Source organism: Sus scrofa, chromosome X (assembly GCF_000003025.6).
Source record: "Sus scrofa isolate TJ Tabasco breed Duroc chromosome X, Sscrofa11.1, whole genome shotgun sequence".
NCBI lineage: Eukaryota > Metazoa > Chordata > Mammalia > Artiodactyla > Suidae > Sus > Sus scrofa.
The window spans coordinates 38,024,886-38,036,531 of NC_010461.5; the positions used below are offsets into that span (position 1 = coordinate 38,024,886).

At 37.7% G+C, this 11,646-nt stretch overlaps 1 pseudogene; it reads left to right on the forward strand.

Moving 5' to 3' along the window:
• On the forward strand, positions 10,836–11,180 carry LOC106506948 (annotated as a pseudogene).

An 11,646-nucleotide genomic window follows, 5' to 3' on the forward strand; every position in this document is an offset into this window, starting at 1 on the left:
AATTACGGATGCAGAGCAGAAAAGAGAAAAAAGATTGAAAACAAATGAAGAGAGTCTCAGAGAACTCTGGGGCAATGTGAAAACACACCAACATCCGTATTATAGGGGTGCCGGAAGGAGAAGAGAGAGAGAAGGGGACAGAAAACATATTCCAAGAGATAATAGCCGAAAACTTCCCTCACATGGGAAAGGAACCACTCACTCAAATCCAGGAAGCACAACGAGTGCCATATAAAATAAACTCAAGGAGGAATACACCGAGACGCATATTAATCAAACTGACCACAATTAAAGACAAAGAGAAAATCTTGAAAGCAGCTAGAGAAAAGAAACAAGTAACATACAAGGGAACCCCGATAAGGTTACTGGCAGATTTTTCAACAGAAACTCTGCAGGCCAGAAGGGAGTGGCATGATATACTTAATGTGATGAAAGGAGAAAACCTCCAACTAAGATTACTTTACCCAGCAAGGCTCTCATTCAGATTTGAAGGAGAAAGCAAAACCTTCACAGAGAAGCAAAAGCTAAGAGAATTCAGCAACACTAAACCAGCCTTACAGCAAATACTAAAGGAACTTCTCTAGGCAGAAAAGACAAGACAGCAAGAGGAAACAACAATTCCACACATGACAAGGCTCACCAGTAAAGGTATATATACACTAAAGATACGAAATCATCCATCCACAATTATACCACCAAAGTCAGAAATCAGGAGAAGAGGTGGGTGCAAATGCAGGACACTGGAGATGAACTTGCAATTAAGAGAACAACTTAAAACAATCTCATATACATATAGACTCTTACATCAAAACTTCAGAATAACTGCAAACCAAAAATCTACAATTGATACACAAACAAGAAATCCCTGGAGAAGAAATATATCTCATAGTAAATAAGTGTATAATCCACCATGAAGGGGGTCATTTGACATCATTCTTGGAATGCTGAAGTCTTCTTACATCTGATTCTGATTTCCTCTCCATCAAAGAATTTATGATAATTATAATTAAATAATGCAACTGTCCAATTAAATAATATGGTTCTACAATTGCATTATTAATAACCATTTCTCTCCATGGTACAATGTAAGGTCTATAATGTCTTGTTTATCACATACACCTAGAATGGTGTAATGCTTATACTGAAGAATCAATAAGATGTAACAGATTATGAGGACATATTTATATAATTACACTGTTTTTTAACCAATCTATGCATTTTATATTTTACTTATTTTCAGAGGGTGTATTATTTTTGTTATTCTTACCAGTTAAGTTATTCTTTTTATTATGCTATATAAAATATTTAATGGTATATAAGGCTTTCTTCTTTATAAATTTAGTTGCATAATATACACAATTTTAATATAATGCTAATTTTTAAAGAAAAACTGAAATGTAATAGATAATACTAAGTAGTAAGAATGAAAGCCATACAAAATGGGATAAAGTGTAAAGTATAGAATAAATTTCCCATTTGTCTCAGCAAAAAAAAAAAAAAAAAAAAAAAAAAAAAAAAAAAAGATTCCTAGGTCTAACTGGAGTGAATATTGGCCCCATATAATGAAGTGGAAATATTTGCAGAGAGACAGATTTTGAAGGAAATAAATATTTCTGCTTTGTGTGTGTTTAGTTAGAGAAGCCTAATAAATGGCCACATATAGATGTCACAGCAGAAGTGGGAACCATAAATTTGGAATTAAGAGGAGAGATGTAGACTATAGAATTATTTGAAAGTTGCCTATGTTTAGAGGCATATCAGGGAGTCCAGACAACAAATGAAGTAGAAAAGAAGTAGACATTGAGTCTGGAGTCTGGTATTGCATCAAGCAAGATAAGTGTTCTAGGATAAAGGGAACAGTTTATTGTGTCAAAAACTGCTTTAACTTCCAAGGAGGTGCTAAACCCAGAGAAACAATCAGGTTTACCAAGATAAAGAATACTGAAGACCTTGACAAGTACAGAAATTTTGTGTAAATGAAGGTAGAAATCCAATGGGCACAGACTGAGAAGAGGATGAGAAATGAAGAAGCGAAGATGTAGATGTTAATTACCGAAAGTTCTTGAAAAAACTCCAATGAAAAATAAAAACGTATCAATATACACAATGTTGGGATTGCTGTGGATGAGATATTAGTTATTAAAATTTTCTCCATACCAAAAAAAAAAAATAGAGACAAGTGAGATATGTTGAACAAATTCTGGTGTAACAGTTCAGACAAAAGTTTAACATATTTAATACATAAACATGCTGCCAATCAACAACCAGAGAACTAATGTCTCCATAGAAAACTGGACCATAAACAGGAAAAAAGATGCCCTCAAGCCCCCAAATTATATCAGAAACATATCTGACTTCCCTAACAATAAAAAATGCAAACACAAACAAGATATTTCACCCATAAAATAAAAATATATTTCTAAAAATGTACAAAGATATTGACAATACAGTGATATGATCATTTTTATCTATAGCTGATGAAAAGAATGAATTGGCTTAAACTTTAAGGAAAACAATTGAACATAAAGTAAAAAGAGCCTTAAACTGCTGGTTTTCTTCCACTCAGCTATTCCACTCCATGGAATTTATCCCAAGGAACCATCTGGATACACAAAACAATTTATGAGCAAGAATATTAATCATTTTTTAATTGCACAGGGAACCATAGTCAATATCTTGTAATAACCTATAATGGGAAATTAATCATATATTTTTTAAGTCATCAAAAGTTAGAAATAAACCATTATCTTATTATTGTGTATTCAAGTAAATAAATCACAGTCTCTCTACCGGATGGCTTCAGTAGTTGTGAGATAGCCTAAATATTCCACATATTGGAGAATTTTAGTTGACATGGCAAAGTGCTTTTGTGAAAAAAATAAGTAGAAAACTATTTATAGCATGATTGAATTTTTAAAAATCTCACAAACATGCTTCTGGTCACTTTAGTTCTCATGCCTGCTAGATTGTGCTTTTCCATACAGTGAGAAAGAAGCAACCTTTCCAAGGTATGAGAGTTTCAGCCCAAAAAGGAAACTGGGAATTCAACCTTACACTCCAGTTTCAGCAGTCATTTCTATCCTCTTACTCTTCTTTGCCAGTTTTTTTTAAATTATAGTAGATTCAAATATTCAACTTCTATTTTTAATTATATTTCTAGATAGTACACATTTCTTCTTGTATTGTTTACATTTTAAAAACAGCTTAGTTGGGCTACGATTGACATACAATAAACTGCATGCATTCAAGTGTAGCAATTTGATATATTTTGACATATGTTATGCCTGTAAAACCATCACCACAATCAAGATAATGAACACAGTCCGATTAGAATTTGATTCTGAAAACATATGGCCTAGAAAGAACTACTTTGCAATGCTCAGATTATTTATATTTAGAAAATTTTATTTTACTCTTTTTGAATATATTTTCAAAATTTTCTGCAATGTACATACATTACTTTTCTGAGCAGAAAAACCCTGAGGAAAACTTAGTGACAGCAACTGACGGTGAGTGACAGAGTGGTAGGTCAGGAGGTAGTGTCTTACGGGAACCAAGAAAAGAAATTCTAAGTAAGGAAGGCTCAGGAATTTAAAATCCCATATATTGGATAACTAAGACTCTACCAGAGAGGGTCCAGAGTTGTTTTGTTTTGTTTTGTTTTGTTTTTTGTCTTTTGTCTTTTTTGTTGTTGTTGCTATTTCTTGGGCCGCTCCCGCGGCATATGGAGGTTCCCAGGCTAGGGGTTGAATCGGAGCTGTAGCCACCGGCCTAGCCAGAGCCACAGCAACGCGGGATCCGAGCCGCGTCTGCAACCTACACCACAGCTCATGGCAACGCCGGATCGTTAACCCACTGAGCAAGGGCAGGGACCGAACCCGCAACCTCATGGTTCCTAGTCGGATTCGTTAACCACTGCGCCACGACGGGAACTCCCAGAGTTGTTTTTGTGGCAAATTGACAGCGGAGATAGAAAATAGTGGTTTAAGGAATAAATGGGCTTGGCAGAGTGGAGGAGGGGCTGGAACCCAGCTGGCAAGATAAGCCTTGACCATGAGGAGGGACAATTTCTTCCCCTGAGATTAGAACTAATGAAGCTAGAGAGAGAGGAACTGTTAGAATTTCATGTTGGAGGGTGAAGAGTCAGTGCTTGCACTTTTGCCTATGATAAAAAAGGCAAGGTTGTGTTCTACCAATAATGTGATTTAGATGGCGTGATGGGAGACATTGGTGAATTTTGTCAGTGGCACCTAAGAAGTGGCTGGTATGAGCAGTGTGCACCTGCATTGAAGAACTACCTGGAGACAGAGGACCATTTTTGTTGTTGTTTTGTTTTGTTTTTTTGGTCTTTTTAGGGCTGCACCCACAGCATATGGAGGGTCCCAGGCTAGGGGTCGAATCAGAGCTGTAGCCACCGGCCTACACCACAGCCACAGCAATGCTGGATCCAAGCCACATCTGTGACCTACACCACAGTTCACGGCAACACTGGATCCCTAACCCACCGAGCGAGGCTAGGGATCGAACCCAAATCCTCACGCATCCTAGTCGGGTTTGTAAACCGCTGAACCACGACGGGAGCTCTTATTTCCTTGTTTTGATTAATTTCATCAGAAGAGGAGAATGGAGTTGTGGGAATAATTCAGTGCTAGGGAAAAAGGAGGTGGGTAAACAAAGAAAGAGTTAGGGATATAACTTAGGTAAGGGATGCTTTATTATTGGAAAAGCAGTTATTAGCTGAAATATAAATTTTGAGTACTGGCTGTTTAGAAAAATAAGAGGTTATTTTTTTAATTAAAGTGTTCTTTTTGGTACATGGTTGATTTTACTCTATCCAACTTGGATTATCACATTTTCTTCCCAGCTAATTCTTCACCCAATATTTAGTTCATATTTTTTAACAGTCCATGTGCTAAGCTATTTCATTCTTACAATGGAGTAGTTAAAATAGTTCTTGTGTTTCAAATCAAATCCCAGTAGTGTCTGCACACAGTAAGCATTCTGCAAATGTACCAAATAGATGAGCAGACATTCCTGTATATAAACTCACATATATAAAACAGTGCATCATTGAATAATGGCTTTGAGATCCTTTCATATAGACCCTAAGTGAAGGCAGTGTAAACATTCTCTGTGGTAGATACTTGGGAAGAAACCTAATTTATAAGTATTCTAGTGTCTCCAAATGGGGGAATAGCCCACCCAACCAAATCAGTGATAAATCTGGTGTTGTCAGTTCTATGCAGATCAGATGACAACTGCAAATAGATGTGAAAATTTCTTACAATATTACATTTGCTTGTTTCAGGCATCTTCATGTTTTATTAAAGTCATTAAATAAATTGCCATTTCCTTAACTTGCTCTTGGAATGTTCTAAAGTTTGGGAGTCATTACTGAGCACCTGACATAACAGAACTAGTTTATCAGAACTAAGTATTTCCTTTGAGGGCTGAGCTTTAGAGAGAGTATGTATCTGGTTCCACCAATCATGAAAGCTAAAGGAAATTGTCAATGACTAATATTAAATGGCCCGAATATATTTGTACAATTTCAGATCTATCATTCACTGAAGATTATTTTGGTAGTTTTTTGTGTGTGTGCTTCATGCTCTACTTTCCTCATTTAAGCTACATTCATCATTGAAGAGTCACTGTCTTGAGTTTATATTCTGAAGGATGCCAACCTATTGTTGATTTGTAGAGGATTTCTGTGCCTGAGATTCAGAGCTAAGTTTCATCCTTTTTTTCCAGGAGCAGCCTCATACAGTGTCTGGGTGAAATGACTTCTGTACTATGTTTGCCATAGTGATATCTCAGTGAAGGCTCTTGACCCTTTCCATGCCTCAGTTTCTGCATCTATAAGATAGTAATAATAAGTAAAGTATTATCATACAGAGCTTTTCAGAGATTCAATAGGATTTCTATGGAAAAAGACCTTGAAAAGAATTCAGGATGAATGGATAAAGAAGTGATATCTATTTATCTCTATCTCTATCTATCTATCTATCTATCCTCACAATGGAATATTATTCATCTATAAAAAAGAATGAAATCCTGCCATTTGCAGCAACGTGGATGGACTTAAAGAACTTATGCTTAGTGAAATAAGTCAGATAAAGACAAATACTGTGTGATACCACTAAAAAGTGGAATCTAAAAAATAGTACAGGAGTTCCCGTGGTGGCGCAGTGGTTAACGAATCCGACTAGGAACCATGAGGTTGTGGGTTCGATCCCTGGCCTTCCTCAGTGGGTTAAGGATCCCTTTGCCGTGAGCTGTGGTGTAGGTCGCAGACGCAGCTTGGATCCTGCGTTGCTGTGGCTGTGGCGTAGGCCGGTGGCTACAGATCCGATTCGACCCCTAGCGTGGGAACCTCCATATGCCACAGGAGCGGCCCTAGAAAAGGCAAAAAGAGACACACACACAAAATAGTACAAACAAATGTATATGCAAAACAGAAAGTCTCACAGACATAGAACTCAAACAATTGGTTACCAAAGGGCGGAGGGAAGTGGGGGGCAAATTAAGGGAATGGGATTAAGAGACCCTGACTACTATGTGTAAAATAGATAAATGTCATGAATATATTATATAGCACAAGGAATTATAACCATTATCTTGTAATAACCTTCAATGGAGTATCATCTGTGAAAACACTGAATCACTATGCTATATACATGAAACTAATATCATATTATAAATCAACTATACTTCAATGAAAATAAAATGATTCAGGACAAAACAAATACAGGAGATTTTTCTTCTTAGAAGGAGAACTCAACCCAATAAACAAAGGTTTTCCTTTATAGAATATTGCTACTGGAATTCTGGCATCATTTCTTTCAGTGTTTTGATGAAGCTTTCCAGTTGAACCACTCTTTCATCATTGTTTAGAATCCACTGTGCATTATCCATTTTTAGTTTCTTATAGCTGGAAAGTTCCATTTCCATGTCTCGGCCATGAACACTTGGGGGAAAATGGCACCCAAAACTCCAAGGGACACATTTAAAAATCTTTTGAAAATTTGATAGTTGAAACTCATTAGTGTCTTACTGAAGGGGCAAAATCATCTTGAATTATTGGAGAATAGTTTTTATGTTTAGTTTGATTTTATCCCTGATAACTTAATTGTTATACTGATTTGTTTATAATATTGAAATTACCTTTCAGCTCAGTCAGTAATGATTTATTTTGATATTACAGAAAGTCATTAAAGGTAAGATAATACTCCTTCTGTTACTTTGCTGCTTTCCTAAAGATAATTGCCTTAGGATTTATAGTTCTCCTATTTCTACAATAAGAACATTTGCCCACACAAAAGTATTTGCCTAGCTCTAATAAAATATTATCTATATAGACTTTTTTTTTCTGAAGAAAGAAGTATACTTGAATGCTGAACATTTTCACTCTGAATTTAATCCCTACTGCAAACTACAAAGGAGGTTAGTGTGAAGATCAGGGGTTGGTATAGTGGGATGAGTATTAGCATTTAGTGCTTTGGCGTGGAATGACTGGGCTCATTCGTTGGAAGTAGTTGAAATAGTGAGAACTTTGCATGAGGATTTGCATCTAAGTTTCTTTTCCTTTGTAAAGACTGCTGGAGGGGCTTCAACCCAGATACATGGAATTACCACATTATACCTGAATGGCTGAGATAGCAGATGCTGTCAGGACCTTCCCCATCTTTCCTCAGCCTCACTATTTTACTGCATGCTGGCCCAACTGCACATGTCAGAAATTGTGCCTGAGGGCTTTTTCTGGCAACTGGAGTCAACTCTGTCCTTGCCCATAATAGGCCAGAAGTACCAGAAAATTCATGCCACCTGGGAGTAAGCCTTCAGTCGATGGCTGATAGGAATAGCTGAATGGATACCTCAGTCCCTTTGCCCCTTAGATGGTGTGACACTGAGATGTGTGTTCTACACCATTTCCTGGAGTTCTCAGTGGGTTTGAGCTCATATTACCCCCAGTGGTAACTTCATGATAATGCCCCTTTTAGGAGTTCCCTGGTGGCCTAGCAGGTTAAGGATCTGGCCTTGTCACTGTTGTGGCTCGAGTGGCTACTGTGATGATAGTTTAGTCCCTGGCCGGGGAACTTCTACATGCTGTGGATGCAGCCAAAAAAAAAAAAAAAAAAAAAAAAAAAAAAACCACAAAAACGGCTTTTTTATTGCCTTTCTTTTCTTTCCTGCTTCACTTTCTGGAGTTTTCTGGGATCACTTAAAAAAAAAAAACAAAACTGCTTTCACTCAACTCATTGACTCAGAGTTTGCGTCTTGGGGAATCCAAACTAATACAGTTGGAAATCTAGAGTCTGGCCATGCAAGGATGTTTAGGGAGGGAGGGTGACAGCTGAAGTCAGTAAAGGGATCATGGGAGGATGATAAGTGACCTTATGGATTCAGAACCTGCAACTGTTCACGAAGGCTGTGATGGCATCAGGGAGAGGGCTTTCTGCCTTTAAGTAAAGGGGCAGGTGAACAGGTAACTGAGTTCGTGCAGCTGAAAAAGAACATTTGAAGGGCAGGAAAAGAGCTTGAACTTGGAATAAGGGTATGGTAGCAAGAACTCTTTCCTTTCCCACCCTGTTACCACCATCCCTTGGAAGGCAAGACCAAGACTTGATTAACAGACTTCTATGTGTTTCTCCCAAATATGTGATTTAAAAAAGCAAATATAGATAGACCACTATGGTGGGAATGAGAAACCTGTAGGTAGTTAGTATTCCCAGTTAAGGAGCATTGAGCAGCCGTGTAAGAGGAGCAAGATGTTGTTTGACATTTATAAATAGACCTAACTCTACCAATTAGTCTGTTCTGCCCATGGTAACCTTATTCAATGTTACGGTGGTAATCGTTTCTGGAAAGCTTTGACATATTTTATAATTGAACTGCCAGGTTCACACTTAGCTATAATTCATTCACAGATAAGTGTATCTTGTTAACCAAATTATGTTGATTCCCTTGGAAAGCTGGTGTGAGGACTTCCCTGTTTCCCATCTTCATATGGTTTCACAGTCTCATGACAGACCATTAGCATGATGAAAGATTGATTATTGTCTTGGGTACCAAACTGTAATTTGGCCCCATTTTCATTTTTCTTTTTCATCAGCTGCAGAATGATATACATTTATCAAAATGGGTGTCATCTGTTTTGAAATTCATGAAGTTAGATTGCACACTTGTCAAACATTTTTTTTTTCCTGGCATTGACAAAAACATCAACATCAAGCTTTACTTAAGCTGTTTAGAAATAGAGATGTCCAGGTGAAGGAATGGTGGAATCAAAATGAAAGACTATCAGGCTGGAAGGGCTCATTCATTCCACCAACATTTTTGAATACATTCAGTGCACACAGCAAATTGCCAGACATGGCCTGAAGCCTCTGGGGGTTGAAGGAATGAGGCTGACTCATTCATTGAAAAATATGTAGTGCCTACAGTGCTTGGCACTGTACTAGACACTGGAAACAGCAGCAACAACACAGGCAAAGTCTCTCCTCATAGTTTATTTATTTAAGCGCGCCAGCAGCATATAGCAGTTTCACCCACACCACAGCAGTGACCTGAGCCACTGTAGTGGCAATGCTGGATCCTTAACCTGCTGTGTTACACAGGAACTCCCCTTGTAGAGTTCATACTGTACAGAGTTTATATGCAACAAAAGAAAGGGGCTGTTTAGTCCTTCATCCTCAAGGATCTTAAAATCTACTTGGAGAGAAAAAAAGTAAATGGCACTAAGGTAAAATTCCAAAACAATGCAACAATGGGCAAAGAATGCATTTCAGATGTAGGTGATTAAGGCGAGCACAGTAAAAGAATGACTTCACATAGTCTTTGCCAGAGACTTGATAGGACACTCCTCCAGAAAGTCACTTAACTGCCTCTGTTTCACAGAGCAGCTCTCCAGGGGCAATTTTGCTGCTGATTAGAGCCTCTGACTATCCATCTTGAAGGCCATTTACCATGAGTTATCTGGAAGAAAGGCAATCTCAGAATGCAACTTTAAAAATCTACAGTGAATATCATACTAAATAGCATTGTATGTGTGCCTTTAAAATTCAGTAACAAGGTAAGATTGCCTGTTTTCACTGGATTTAACATAGTATTAGAGGTTGTAAGCAATGCAACAGACAAGGAAGTGTAAGAATCAGGTTTTAAGAATCAGGAGGAGGGAGTTAAATTGTCATTGTTTTCAGACAATCTACTTGTTTACATAGAAAATTCAAGAGACCCAGAAAGCTATTAGAACTGTTATGAAATTTCAACAACATTAGTGGATAGAAATAAAACTTAAAAATCAACAGTATTCTCATACATCAGCAACAACCAATTAGAAAATGTAATTTTAAGAATGCAATTCACAAGAGCAACAAACCCTTATCTATGAATAAATTTAATAAAAATATATACAAGTGAGTGTAGAAAACCAAGTGGAGAGCACTACATGTTTGTGGATGTTATTTTAATAAAAATCCCAACAGTTTCGTGTGTGTGTGTGTGTGTGTGTGTGTGTGTGTGTGTGTGTTTTGATAAGATAATCTTAAAATTCAAACAAAAGAGTAAAAAGCCAGGAAAACGGTTTTGAAAAACAATAAATAAAAGCAACATAGAGCTTGATATGTATATATATATATGGCAATACTACATTAATTAAGACAGTGTACTGCTGGTGCGGGGTGGGAAAGTAGACAATTTGTCATATGAAACTTTCAATATTTCTGTCCGAATGTGCTTATGTATGTGTGTTTAAGTGGGTGAGTGTGTGCCCTACTTTCAAATAGGATTCTTGCTCTTTCCACCATCTTTCCGTGCCACCACAATGGGGCACATGAATGTCATGGCTGATGCCCTCAAGAGCATCAACAATGCTGAAAAGAGGCAAACGTCAGGTTCTTACTAGGCCATGCTCCAATGTCATCATCAGGTTTCTAACTGTGATGATGAAGCATGGTTACATTGGCGAATTTGAAATCATCAATGATCACAGAGCTGGGAAAATTGTTGTGACCCTCACAGGCAGGCTAAATAAGTGTGGAGTTATCAGCCCCAGGTTTGATGTGCAACTCAAAGATCTAGAAAAATGGCAGAATAACCTGCTCCCATCCCGTCAGTTTGGGTTCATTATACTTAGAACTTCAGCTGGCATCATGGACCATGAAGAAGCAAGATGAAAACACATAGGAGGGAAAATCCCTTGGATTCTTTTTCTGGGGCTGTAATACATATATGCAAATAAAATGGCTCAGTGGAAAAATAAAATAAAGTAGGATTCTTCTTGTCTCAGTTTTGGTTGAAGCATGAAGACAATTAACCCTATCCTCCAAAGACACCACCATGTGAACCTTTCAAAGTCAAGATATGAGAATTGCCTGCGGAGCTTTTAAGCCCTTCATTTTCAGCTAGGATGTTTCATACAGGACAGTGGAGACCTGGAGGAAGATTTGTGAAGAACATTTCTTTGGCAGGTGCTGGCTGTCTCATTTCTAACCCCTTTACCTCAAGTCCAAGGAGAGATGTCTGTGAGACGTTGCTATGTAGTTTCTACAGTTAGTAGGAGGCAGTGAACTGACATTTGACCCCTGCCAGGAAGTTTAGAGGATGTTCAAGGAGTTCGGGGCTTGCTTTGGTGGTGGAGCAAAGTTG